The sequence below is a fragment of the Sinocyclocheilus grahami genome, unplaced genomic scaffold (assembly GCF_001515645.1).
Source record: "Sinocyclocheilus grahami isolate Dianchi unplaced genomic scaffold, SAMN03320097.WGS_v1.1 scaffold896.1, whole genome shotgun sequence".
Classification (NCBI taxonomy): Eukaryota; Metazoa; Chordata; class Actinopteri; order Cypriniformes; family Cyprinidae; genus Sinocyclocheilus; species Sinocyclocheilus grahami.
The window spans coordinates 120,409-133,206 of record NW_015506075.1 but is presented as its reverse complement, the minus strand read 5'-3'; the positions used below and the strand labels follow the sequence as shown (position 1 = coordinate 133,206).

Below are 12,798 nucleotides of genomic sequence, written 5' to 3'. Positions count from 1 at the left end.
GGGGTCGTCACATGTGGTTGCCGCAAGCCCGCCAGCCACTCCTTCGTCGAATCCACCGGCCACGCCGTTCTCAAGCCCGCCCGCCTCTGCTCACTCAAGCCGGCCTCCGCTCACTCTAGCCTGCCTCCGCTCACTCTAGCCCATCGTGTGAAACAACTTTGTTTGGCCTTCCAAAAGAGGACACGACTAGAAATCAGTGGTTAAGTTGTATTTACAACACTGTTCCAGAACAGTTCAACTCAAATATTCAGATGTCTGCAGCGCATTTTATGGAGGACTGTTTCCTGATCCTGGAAGAGTAGACTACAATGCCGGCTGTTCTGACACACAGACTGTAAGTATGTTTTAATTTTAAGGGTTTGCCACTGATGATTCAAACGCGAGTTTTGAGCAGTGTAGAGTAGTGCTTGTTGTTTGTCATTTCTCCGATCACAAATGCAGACATGGTTTTATGTTTACGCGGCGCGATGCAACGCGAAAAAAAGACAGTATAAATCATTATAATCCGTAATTATGTCCCCACTGGATGCAACAAATGCCTCATTTATAATGGGTTTTAATGTTTTTGTCTCGTCGCTCCGGCCGGAACACGCCATCACAGTATGGTAAGGGGCATAACATTTCTGTCATACGCTTGAGGTATTTGGCCAATCACAACACACTAGATAGCTGGCCAATCAGAGCACACCTCGCTTTTCAGACCGATGAGCTTTGTAAAAATCGATGAGTTTCAGAAAGGCAGGGCATAGAGGAGAAACAATAATGTACAGTATGTGGAAAATAATGTGTTTTTTAACCTTAAACCGCATAAACATTTCATTACACCAAATAATGTTCTTTTTAGCAACATCATATGACCCCTTTAATTAGAAGTAGGCCAACAGCGGCCCTACAGATTAAAACTCCTTACAGAGCGGGCGTTAGGACCTGGAGGAGGCTGTCACTGCTGCCGCTGCTGCACGTGCTATTACAGTTTACTCGATCACACATCGAACGGGTCATTCTGTACGTGCTTTCACAGATTAAAAGCAGTGATCCAAACAGTGAATCTAATCATCATTCAGACAAAACTTTGCTTCAAGAATGAGCCACACTGCTGACCTGATCTAATCGCTAGCACACCCTGAGCACATGCGGGTTATTGCATTCCTCCTATCAGCAAGACATATCGGCATAATGTTTCATATCGGGCTGATGCCAATATTTACATTTAAAGCCATTATCGGCCGATTCCGATATCAGTCCGATAATATCGTGCATCCCTAGTCCATATCACAAATTATGTAATGGTACACAGCAAAGTTTAATACTTTTCTTCAGCACTCACCTTAATAGGTTGCATATTGAGAGAATACAGGTTTTGCATAAGACAATCAAATGTTATTTGCACAGAGCATAAGCACAGAATAAAAAAAATTCCCCTTAGTGCTACAGAAGTCAAATAGCTCTTAAGCACTCATTCATCATTTCCATAAAAAGTCTTGGCTGTTTCCGCTTGATAAGTTAAACGGGATGAAGTAGTGATGGCTTGATAATGCACCACTGCAGCCTTCTGTATCTCAAGAACAGAGATGCCAAAGAAAGTTGATTTTGCTGGTCGAGCTCAGAGGTCTTACATCACCCTCCCTTCAATCTGTAACAACCTGTCTCGCTCGTCCACATCCATCCATCTCTGGTGCTCTTTCTCTCAGGCATCATCATCCACCTCTGAGCAACACAGAAGAAAAGACCTCACTCACTAGATATCTAATGAAACAAATGGGAATTACATATATTTGGCCTAGGAATCTTTGGCGAAGGAATCAAAAATTTAATTCTGTTATTTTATTATAATTTTATATATATTAAAAAATATATACAAAAAATGAAACACCGAAACAATAACAAGGAAAAACCCAAGTAATCCACAACAAGGCAGCCTTTATAGAGAACATCACTATGCCCTCATTTCAGTTTCTTATCAAATCACTAAACAAAGAAAACAATCATTTATCATGCAATTTGATCTACAACATTATGAAATAAAGTCATGTTGCAACTTACATTAAGGGATAGTTCACACAAAAATTACAATTGTCATCATTTACTCACCCATGTATCAATGAAATTCATTTTTTTCCTCTATGGAAGAGAAAAGGAGATATTTTGAAAGTGTCTCAGTGCTTTTTTTGTCCATACAAGGAAAGTCAGTAGGGCCTAGACTTGTTTGGGACTCCATCGACTTTCATTGCATAAGACAATCTTCACAATATCTTCTTCGGAGAGAAGAAAAAATTCATACAGGATTGAGAAGAAATGGGGGTGAGTAAATCAAGACAGAATTTACATCTTTACTACTCGTGACTCCTGGATTTAATGGTCCATCTACAGTAGCTGTTACAATATATACAATGTAAACACATCCATGTTCAGGTGAACCTGAAACCAGACTGATTATTCAAGGTTTCCTTAAGACCAAATTAGGCATCGCATTGACTCGACGGTTTTGAAAATACATAGTTTCCACATTGTGGTTACTATCATAAACCTGTGGTAACTTTCTAAAACAATAAATTAAATAAAAATCTTCTTATATTTTCTAAAGGAAATGTCTTATTCATCTAAGCATCAATACCTATAGTATTTTGGCTGACAGTATTATTTCCATGACATTTGCTGTTTCTCAGATGGTCACAAACATACTAGTAAATAGTAAGTCTATTACCTTATCTTCTTCCATACAGTTATTTTCCTTCTTTAGATGTTCAGATATGAAATAGGTGCAGAAGGTGGAACCTCTCAAAGGTGCTGGTCTCGAAGTCTCTCCTCCATTATTTATTCTCCGAGAGAAATGGTTCAGTCTCCCAATGACAGCTGAGAAGTACAGATGCCTGAATATTTCAAGATATGATTCACAAGTCTCAATCCTAGCCGCCACAAACATGAACACAATGTTCCCTTACTCAACTTTATCTGACTTATGGGTTCTACTTAATCATTACTGAAAAGAGTAATGGGCTCAGTTCATCCTCATTTATCACAATTGTGATAACATAAAAGCGTCATATTTCACAATAAACTATTGTGTTGTAATACTGTAGGGTTTCATAACACTGTCAGAAAATAATTGCATAAAAGGAGATCAGTCGAATGCCAAAAACACACCAGACTGGGATGAGAACAGATATAAGTTTTGCTTTTCCCACATTATAATACTGAAGAATGAACCGACGGGGAATATATGATTACACTGAAAAATTAGGCTATGCCCAGAAAACAAATCCGAGCGCTTTCTGATCCTGCATAGACAGCAACTCAACTACCAGATTAAGGCCCAGAAAGGTAGAATTATAGGAAAAAGTAAGCAGGAACCACTGATGTCACATGGACCATTTTAACGATGCCCTTACTACCTTTCTGGGCCTTGAACGTGTCAGTTGCGTTGCTGTCTAAACACTTGGCGACTTTGTAAATAGCTACAGAAGAAAAACTGGGCATCATACACTGAACGTCAAATGCTCTGAATAAACATATAATCCAATGCTCTGAACAACCATATAATCCTCAACTGCGATACAAATCTGCATTAAAAAAAATAAACCATTTACTTTTTCCTAATGCTGGGGTCCATCTGAAGACTGTACAGATCAGAAATGGCAAAGCAAACTTTTATATATATGGGCCCCGCCCATCTGTAGTGTGATGAAAAAGATGATAAAAGCAGGCTATTTGTCACATGCAAATTTATTTAACTCTGACTCTTGACTCAGGATTTACATGGAAGACAAGAAACTAGTGCATAAAGCTAAAAACTTCGAGTGGCCGTGACCCTGTGTGGACAAACGCTGCTGTAATGTCAAAGTGAAACACAGGCACGCATATGTAACTCTTCCCTCACTGTTTGTTTGCCCTTGCCAAATGACCCAATTTTATCACCCAAAGCGATTGAGTGCTCTTTTATTTTTGGCTCCGTCTTTATAAACTTTGGGATCCCAGAGGTGAAACATTCCCAATGAGCAGCCAGGAAATATTATCTTCAGCTCCCAGTAGTGAGATCAAAACTGAAATCTAAAACAGGCTGCTTTACTGAACTGATACATCAAGCGATCATCCTCCACTTCATTCATAGAGGGCTTTTTTGTAGTTTAGTGACTCAGACAAGGCTACAATAACAACCCTGCATAAAAACATGGGCCAATGCCAGCCTTCGTCATTCATGACACCAACGGTCTCTTCTCTAAAGAAGTTTCCTTGAACATCATGGACTAGATTAATAGTCAGCACTTCCAAAAGACTAGTCTAAATAAGAAAGCTTTGTTTTTGAGAACTCCAGATTAATCAAAGCATATAACTAAATCAGTTAATTTCCAACTACATTTACAGAGATGGTATCCTTTTTGGAAAAAAGCACAACTTGCTTTGCCCTAATACAGCTAAGTCCTGGTAGAAGCTGGCTTTACATAGTTTCTAGCTGGCCCAAAGTGGTTCAGGTGGTTGATCAACTGAACCACCATTAACTACTATTGACCTAGTAATAGAAACAAGTAAAGATGGTCAGTTAATCATCCAACAACTGTCTAGTCAATTAGTGAAGCCTAGAGGTGGGCGATATGACCAAAATTTTATTTCGGGTTAACATGAATGACAGACAGCAGGAATTTTGCAAAATTTTTGCTGTCACATTAAGAGCTCCAATATACTGTTACACATGTGTTTTCTTTCTCAGCTATTTGCTTTCACGTAAGACCTACATTACTGTGTTTCAGAATACTTGCAAAGACGGGCATTTTGAAAACATACAAGTGTGTGTATTTAACCATTCAAGGCCTATAAAATAATAACAAAAATAATACTCCCTCACTCTATGAGCAGTGAGCACCGTCTTCATGTGCGCACTTCTCTGACAGCACTCTGACAGTCTCTCAGACAGCACGCCACATATAGCGGAATGTGTTCTCTTTCGCTGCGGATTGCATTTCAATGGTTTAAAATCACTTTTTTTTTTTAAACGCAATGCTTAAATTGTGTAGACTTTACATTTTTCGTGACCACGTGGCACAGCAACGTCACGTGCGCATGTAACTGTGATCGAGACGATAGTTGACAAATTTGTTAATTGTGTTTACCGGTAGTCTATATCACCTATGGAAGACAAATCTAGCGTAGCGTTAGTTCTGGCAGGTCACGTTAGTCAAGCTCGCATCAGCTGACTCTCAGCTGATCCCCATCAACCTATGGGAATACGACACCTATCGAAGCATTCATATATAAGGTCCCACAGTAGTATCAGCAGTTATCGCATTGCTCAATAGCTAATTACCCTTCTCCATCCCCAACTCCTCCTCTGTCAGTCAGGATTCAGCCTTCTGATTCTCCTTTGAATCAGACTAATTCTAAAATGTGTACATAAAATTATTGAACTTTAACAATATCTGCAATACATTTATGTTGGTTCTGTTCTGTTTACCCTGGGGGGGGGGTTCTTGCCCAGAACGGAACCATATGCTAATTGTCAATCATCTTTGACGATAGTGGTCCTGACAGAAATAATGACAAATGTCTTTGAAAACAAAAAATCATGTTGAATTGCACTAACTGAAAAAATAATGCATTGCATTAACAGAGCTTGCATTTTTAATGCCTTGTATTTTTAGGGCTTGCATTTTTAGGGGCTGAAATTTAACATAGGTGTTTATTTAAACTGTGAATATTTAAATTCAAAAAATTTCACACACATTTTCATAAATTCAATAATTCAAATTCACCTTCCAAAGTTCACCTCCAAAATATTAAATCTGTTTAAAAATACGATGTATAACTTTCAACAGGATTATTCTTTTCAGTTTTTCAGTGCAATTCAACATGCTTTTTTTATTTCAAAGACATTTGTCATTATTTTTCTTCCATAATCGCCCACCCCTCCATTTCCATGCACTGGGGGAAATTTATTGAATTTATTTATGGAGATGCACCTGTATATATGGTTATTTGTATGTGTGTATGTATCAAGAGCTCCTGTAAAACCACAACAAATTCCTTGTGTTTGCGCACAATTAAGTGGTGAATAAAGCTCATTCTGATTTTAATAACTAGCATACATGTTTCACTTTTTGTGAGAAGAAAGCACCCCTAAAACAACTTCTGAAAGTGAAGGGTAGTGTTTTACTCTAGCATTACATAAAAATGTCATTTTAACATTAGTGTAATCATTTTAACATGAGTTTAGGAACTGAATAATAAAAAAGGAAAAACACTGCTTAGTATTTACTCTATGAATTCAATATGCACTGATTCTTATTTAAGCTACAAAAGTTATTTAGGTAAGAGCAGTGAGTGATTTTCTCTTTTGTCTTTTGTTCATGGCCCCAAATATTGCAAGCCGTAGCGATATGCATATTGTGATATGTACATTTGCTATATTTCGATAAATTGCACAGCCCTAGTAACCTCTGTAAAGGTCAATCCTCCAGAATAAGGAGAAGATTTCTCTAATGATCTGAGGTCACTCTGACTAGCATCTCCAGATGGTGGAAAACATTTTCCAGTGTGACTAAAGCATACCATTATCTCCAAGGATGAATATGATTACAGCAGAATTAAAACAGTGAGAAATTGAGCATTTATGTAGTGTGAAGACAAGGATTTGAATGATTTTTTAAAAATGACATCAGAATAAAACTAAATTAAAATATGAAGAGACATCTTTCTTCTCAGAAGCCTTGTGGCACACCATTTGTGCCTGAAAAATTAAGAGGATATGACAAGCATACTGCGGAGTACTTATTTCAATTGACAAGATCAGAGACTGAGAGCCTGAGGTTATCTATTAATTCCATCTGTTGTCACTTAAGGTTCTGCTAATCAAAAAAAAAAAAAATCTAATTAAAAGAAAAAATAAACTTCAAAATAATGAAAGTTTAAACCATTTACATTTAATGAGAAAATTGTGTGAGAAAGTATTTAGCCAAAAAAAAAAAAAAAAAAAACACGTTCCATGGATAAATGTCTGCTTTTGATTTTTAAAAGGTCTTTTCAACATTCAGATGTTTTTTTCTCCACCGTTAGTTGGAACACAGATGAAGTGCCACCTATATGCAATAGCTGAGAATCACAGAAGCTCTGAATCACAGATGCTGAGGTCAGAACGTGCCCAAACTTCTCTTCTTCAGAAAACACACCCTCACTGGAACACACTTCATAAGCAAACACCACATTGTCTTGGCTAGACACTCCAGACACACACTTCAAGACACCTCCTAGTTTTGCTGAAACAGAAATGAGTATCTGAAAATAAAATAATTTTAACATCATTGAACAAAATCATAAGCAGGAACAAAATGTTCTGTGCCATATAAAAAAACTGAACTACTGTTTAAAAATGTGTTTTTCTGTGCAGCTCAATAGATGAGTCAGGTTTCACTAGTTTGCTGAGGCAATCAAAGCTCTACTTAAACTCGTAAAATTGTGGTGGCAAGCCACAACAGCTACCAAGCAGTTGAAAAATGGTGAGAAAATCTTCCTGTTTTAAAGTTGTTGAGAAAGGTAACTTTCAGATGAAGTTTATTATAGGAAATAGTTACATTGTAAGATAAAAAGTAGCAATTGTGAGATATAAAATTAGTAATAAAAGTAGCTACATGAGACAAAAAGTTGCAATTACGAGACATGAAGTCACAAATGTGAGATCTGAACCATCATTAAGAAATATATTGAGATATAAAGTCACAATTGTGTGTGATAATACCAATTATGAGAAAGTCGAAATTAAAGAAATGAGAAATGCAGACACATTGTGAAATGTGTGAAAGTCACACTTACACTCTTAAAAATAAAGGTGCTTCACGATGCCATAGAAGAACCTTTGTCTAAATGGTTCCATAAAGAACCTTTAACATCTGAAGAACCTTTCTGTTTCACAAAAGGTTCTTTGTGGCGAAAGAAGGTTCTTCAGATTATAAAAAGGTAAGAAAGAGATGGTTCTTTAAAAAACCTTTGACTGAATGGTTCTTTGTGGAACCAAAAATGGTTCTTCTATGGCATCGCTTGAAGAACCTTTTGAAGCACCTTTATTTTTAAGTGTATGAGATAAAAAAGTTGCAATTATGAGAAATACTTGCAATAATGTAATATAATATGAAGTTATGAGAAACTGAGAAATAATTAAATTATGAAATATGGATGTCACACTTGTGAAATATAGTCCTAATTATAGGGTATACAGCAGCAACTGAGAAATACAAATTTTAAGATACTGCATAAAGTCGCAATTGTGAGCTATTAAGATGCAATTATGAGAAAAAGTCTTAAATGATAGATAATAGATATTAAGTCGCAATTGTGAGATTAAAAAAAACAGTAATGACAGGTGAAATTTGGTGGTTCAAAAACATTTGCATTGAACAGTTGCTTAATTATTGCTGCATCTACCATCATGGTGGTACTGAAATTTGGATGATGTTGTGCAGTGCTGCACATACCGCTACAACATGGCAACACTCTGCAAGGTTTTGCAGCCCTCAATGCCTGATGAGTTCACACATTGCCAATAAGCTACTAACATGCACCAGCCACATGTGGCAATGCTTGATGCTACAGGGCAGGGGGAGCCGCCAGGTTTTGAGTGGGTACCGGCTGTGAGAACTGAATGAATAAAAGAAAAAAATTATACCCGTCACTCAGGTACTGCAGTTTAAAATCACATCAGACAAGCTTGCAGCAAGCTTGTTCACCAAAAGGCCAACCATCATACACAAAATGAACAGGTACTAGTCAATTACCAATATTACTCTCAGATTTGATAAAAAATGCAAATGTGTGTTTTTGAACTATAGCTGTCGCACACTGCTGAAAGTAAAAACTGCGGGTGTTGATTCAGATTCACTAACCACACTGACAGAGCCAACTTTACTTGTTTAAGTCTTTTGGTGTGACTCGTTTATTTTATTTCATGAATCCCAGTGTGTTCTTGGCACGCTCACTTTGGAAAATCATTTTGTGCATATGCAACTTTTATGCACGAGGCTACTGGGACTTATCCTGCGAAATATCTGACTCAATCAGATTTGAACCCAGCTGAGGTCACCTTCTGCCGTGAGCCAGCCAGTCTCCTGCCTGCATTACAGAGCTTTGCGTTAACTGCTTTTGATATCACTGGTAGGAACGATGACTGACTAATAGAGAAAGCATGGTTTGTTATTAAGAGACTGCATTTAGGAAATACTCAATTTCTGAAAAATCCTTACCATCTTGTGTGATAACGGCAACATACATTGGAATCAGGAGGTATTCCGATAAACCAATATGGAATCTTTAAGTAAATAATAGCCTATATGATTGGAAAAGTTGATTGTCATCCATTATGTATTATTTGGTATGGCAATAACAAAATCCTGAGTTAAATTGTCTGTTGCCCTACTGCCTCTCATAATTAAATTGCAAAATGGTCCTTGTATCTCAAACCTCACCCGCTTCCAAATGCTGGCCATAACTTAACAGCTTTAAGTGCACTGTAATGCATTTAGTGCATTGGATGCATGTGTGTGGGGGCTGAAAAGGTCAAACAAGGCCATATTATGGTTAACAATATAGTATGCTTGTCTGTGAAGCTCACCTATAGGTTAGAACACATTAGCAAAGCTATTCAATGTCTTCATGGATTTCCCGTAAAAATTCAAGACAAAATTGCGGTCAGAGTTCTCAAGTCAGTTGGATTAAATGGGACGATCAGGAAGAGTTATTAAATAATCGATACAGCCAGGTCAAGCTATTCAACGTTCTTTGTTATTGAAGCGTTACATCTTATTGTTTTAGGAACAGATGCTACTAACAACGCAAATCAGAGTATGTTACGGCAGCACGATTAATTGTATTTTAATTATGATCACGACTTCTGCTTCTTTTGAGTTAAGCATAATTAAGCATAAACCCTATACGATTTTGGCCCATTGGTTATGTTTATGTTATTATGTTTTTTTTCTTATATGATGTTTCTGTTAAATATAGGTAACAAGCCTCCATGAGCTTTCATGCTTGGTGTTCCCAGATGTTAAGAGTTAGAGCTTTTCTTCTTTCTTATTTTCTGACTAGTGCTTTACTTAATTTTGACAACCTGGCAGCCCTGCATTGTTTTAACACCACGCACACAATTTGTCTTCTTGAACAGGATTAAATAATCAAACGTTAAACTAGCTTTTCACTTGCCTGACACGTTTAAGCTAATATTTCATAAGCAAAACAGTATGTTTGCATGCTCATTTTCATATTCTTGAGATAAGCGTTGCACTTGCCGCTCTTGCGTTTGGGTCACCACAACCTTTGGCTGAACTGAAGCATCTGTGAGTTGCTATAATCAGCGGAAATAATGGTTATCAGAAAAAAAGTATTCTTTTTTTTTTTACCCATTCAAGCCATCATTTTGATTTAACTTTCTAATGGATGAATACTAAATGTTATACTTCATAATGTTTATTTATGGTAAGGAAAAACAAGTGGCCTAATTTGGGAGTGTCTTTTTGACTGTTATGAATAACGCAATTATCTAATCTCTGCTCTACTGTGCATTTCGGGTGAAACTGCATAAAGCGGGATTTTATACTTTTGCCTGGCTCCGCTTCGCGAGCCTCCGCTGACTGCACGCGCACCTTCCCAAATGGACGAGGCTTTTATATTTGTCGCGTTCGCCGTTGTACTATTCTTTGAAACGACAGGGGGCGACGAGGAGTAATTGTCCTCTAAAACCGTCGGAATCACCGGTGAGAAGACGTCATTTGCCGGTACAAGACTTCTCATGTGATAAATGAGTTGATGAATTAATCATTTCTTTATGTACAAACTGATGAAAATAATCTTAACTCTTTGAAACGACAGGGGGCGACGAGGAGTAATTGTCCTCTAAAACCGCCGGTACAAGACTTCTCGTGTGATGAATTAATCATTTCTTTATGTACAAACTGATGAAAATAATCTTAAGCTTTTGGGTTTATTTTGCATCAAACACAAGACAACTTTAAGCAAATAGTATCTAAATTATACAAAAAAATAAAACGCACTTCATTTAAAAAGCATTGGACAAACTAGGCAACAAAAAAACCCACTATACATTGTTTTCCCTCAAAGTGTCAAAAAGCACCAGATGGAATTTTCTGTTTCACACAAATGCCGGCACAGACGTGCATGTTCGGCTAGAATCACCCTGAAGTCGTCATCGAGCGTATTTTGCAGTATTAAACACGTATTTATACCGATTTCATCAGGCTCCGAAAATTCTTCAAAAAGAACACAAAGAATGGCCTTCTCAGCTGCCATAGTTGCAACTCTTGCGTCATCAGAACAGGGTGTTCAACGCACCACCGTTTCCATTTAAAAAACGTTTTGCACCGTTTTGTCGGGGCTGAACGCAACCCAGTCTTTGCACTTGCAAATTCCGCCATGTAAAGCGGGATTTATACTTTCGCCTAGCTCTGCTTCGTGAGCCTCTGCTGACTGCACGCGCACCTTCCCAAATGGACGAGGCTTTTATATTTGTCGCGTTCGCCGTTGTACTATTCTTTGAAACGACAGGGGGCGACGAGGAGTAATTGTCCTCTAAAACCGTCGGAATCACCGGTGAGAAGACGTCATTTGCCGGTACAAGACTTCTCATGTGATAAATGAGTTGATGAATTAATCATTTCTTTATGTACAAACTGATGAAAATAATCTTAACCTTTTGGGTTTATTTTGCATCAAACACAAGACAACTTTAAGCAAATAGTATCTAAATTATACAAAAAAATAAAACGCACTTCATTTAAAAAGCCTTGGACAAACTAGGCAACAAAAAAAAAACACTATACATTGTTTTCCCTCAAAGTGTCAAAAAGCACCAGATGGAATTTTCTGTTTCACACAAATGCCGGCACAGACGTGCATGTTCGGCTAGAATCACCCTGAAGTCGTGCATCTTCGGAAGCGGAGCTGAGCGGAAAGTTAGGCTGGCCGCACACTAGACGATTTTCAAATCTTAAACTATTTTAAAACCATGGGAGACCACAGACATGAAGACAGTTCAACCGATTTTTAGCCACACACTTGATGATTGTAGGAACGATTTCACAGTGACACGTGTTCTCACATACACTCGCGAGATCAAATGTGACTAGAGAAGAAAAACAAATAGACGACAATCAATGTTGTCAGCTGGCTCTCCTGGCACGTGTTCTGTTTCACAGTGAAAAACAAAGTATAGAAAAGAATATGGGTGATGTATTCTGCTTTCATGGCATGTTTGTGGCTGCCAAGTTTCAGCTATAGAAGCACTCAACATCCGGTAGGTATCCCCAATCGTTCGGGGATGCAAATCGGGCTTAAAATCGGCCTTAAAATCGTCTAGTGTGCGGCCAGCCTTACAAAAAATGCCGTGCACACCTCCACACGAAATGAGGTCGCGCGCACTCAAAGCGAACTTCCACCAACACCGCGATGACGTTATATTTGCCACGCGCACCCAACCAAACTATTCTGCTTTCATGGCATGTTTGTGGCTGCCAAGTTTCAGCTATAGAAGCACTCAACATCCGGTAGGTATCCCCAATCGTTCGGGGATGCAAATCGGGCTTAAAATCGGCCTTAAAATCGTCTAGTGGGCGGCCAGCCTTACAAAAAATGCCGTGCACACCTCCACACGAAATGAGGTCGCGCGCACTCAAAGCGAACTTCCACCAACACCGCGATGACGTTATATTTGCCACGCGCACCCAACCAAACTTTTTTTTTTTGTTATTGAACTTTTAAAGTTACAAAGTTCAACAGCAAGTTCTTCACATATTTACACATTTTGTA

General features: G+C 38.1%; 1 protein-coding gene across 5 annotated transcripts in view; it reads right to left on the bottom strand.

Annotated features, from left to right (window-relative positions):
• The window catches only part of LOC107563899 (probable E3 ubiquitin-protein ligase RNF144A-A), a 39,125-nt gene that overhangs the window by 23,271 nt on the left and 3,056 nt on the right, over nt 1–12,798 (bottom strand). For 2 of the 5 annotated variants that reach the window (XM_016248869.1, XM_016248867.1), the window contains exon 2: nt 2,705–2,853. The exons of 2 other annotated variants lie outside the window; for them this stretch is intronic. The gene's annotated coding sequence lies outside the window, so the exon portion shown is untranslated. Of the gene's footprint in view, nt 1–2,704; nt 2,871–12,798 lie in introns of all 5 variants that reach the window. One more of the 5 variants, XM_016248868.1, reaches the window with a different exon arrangement.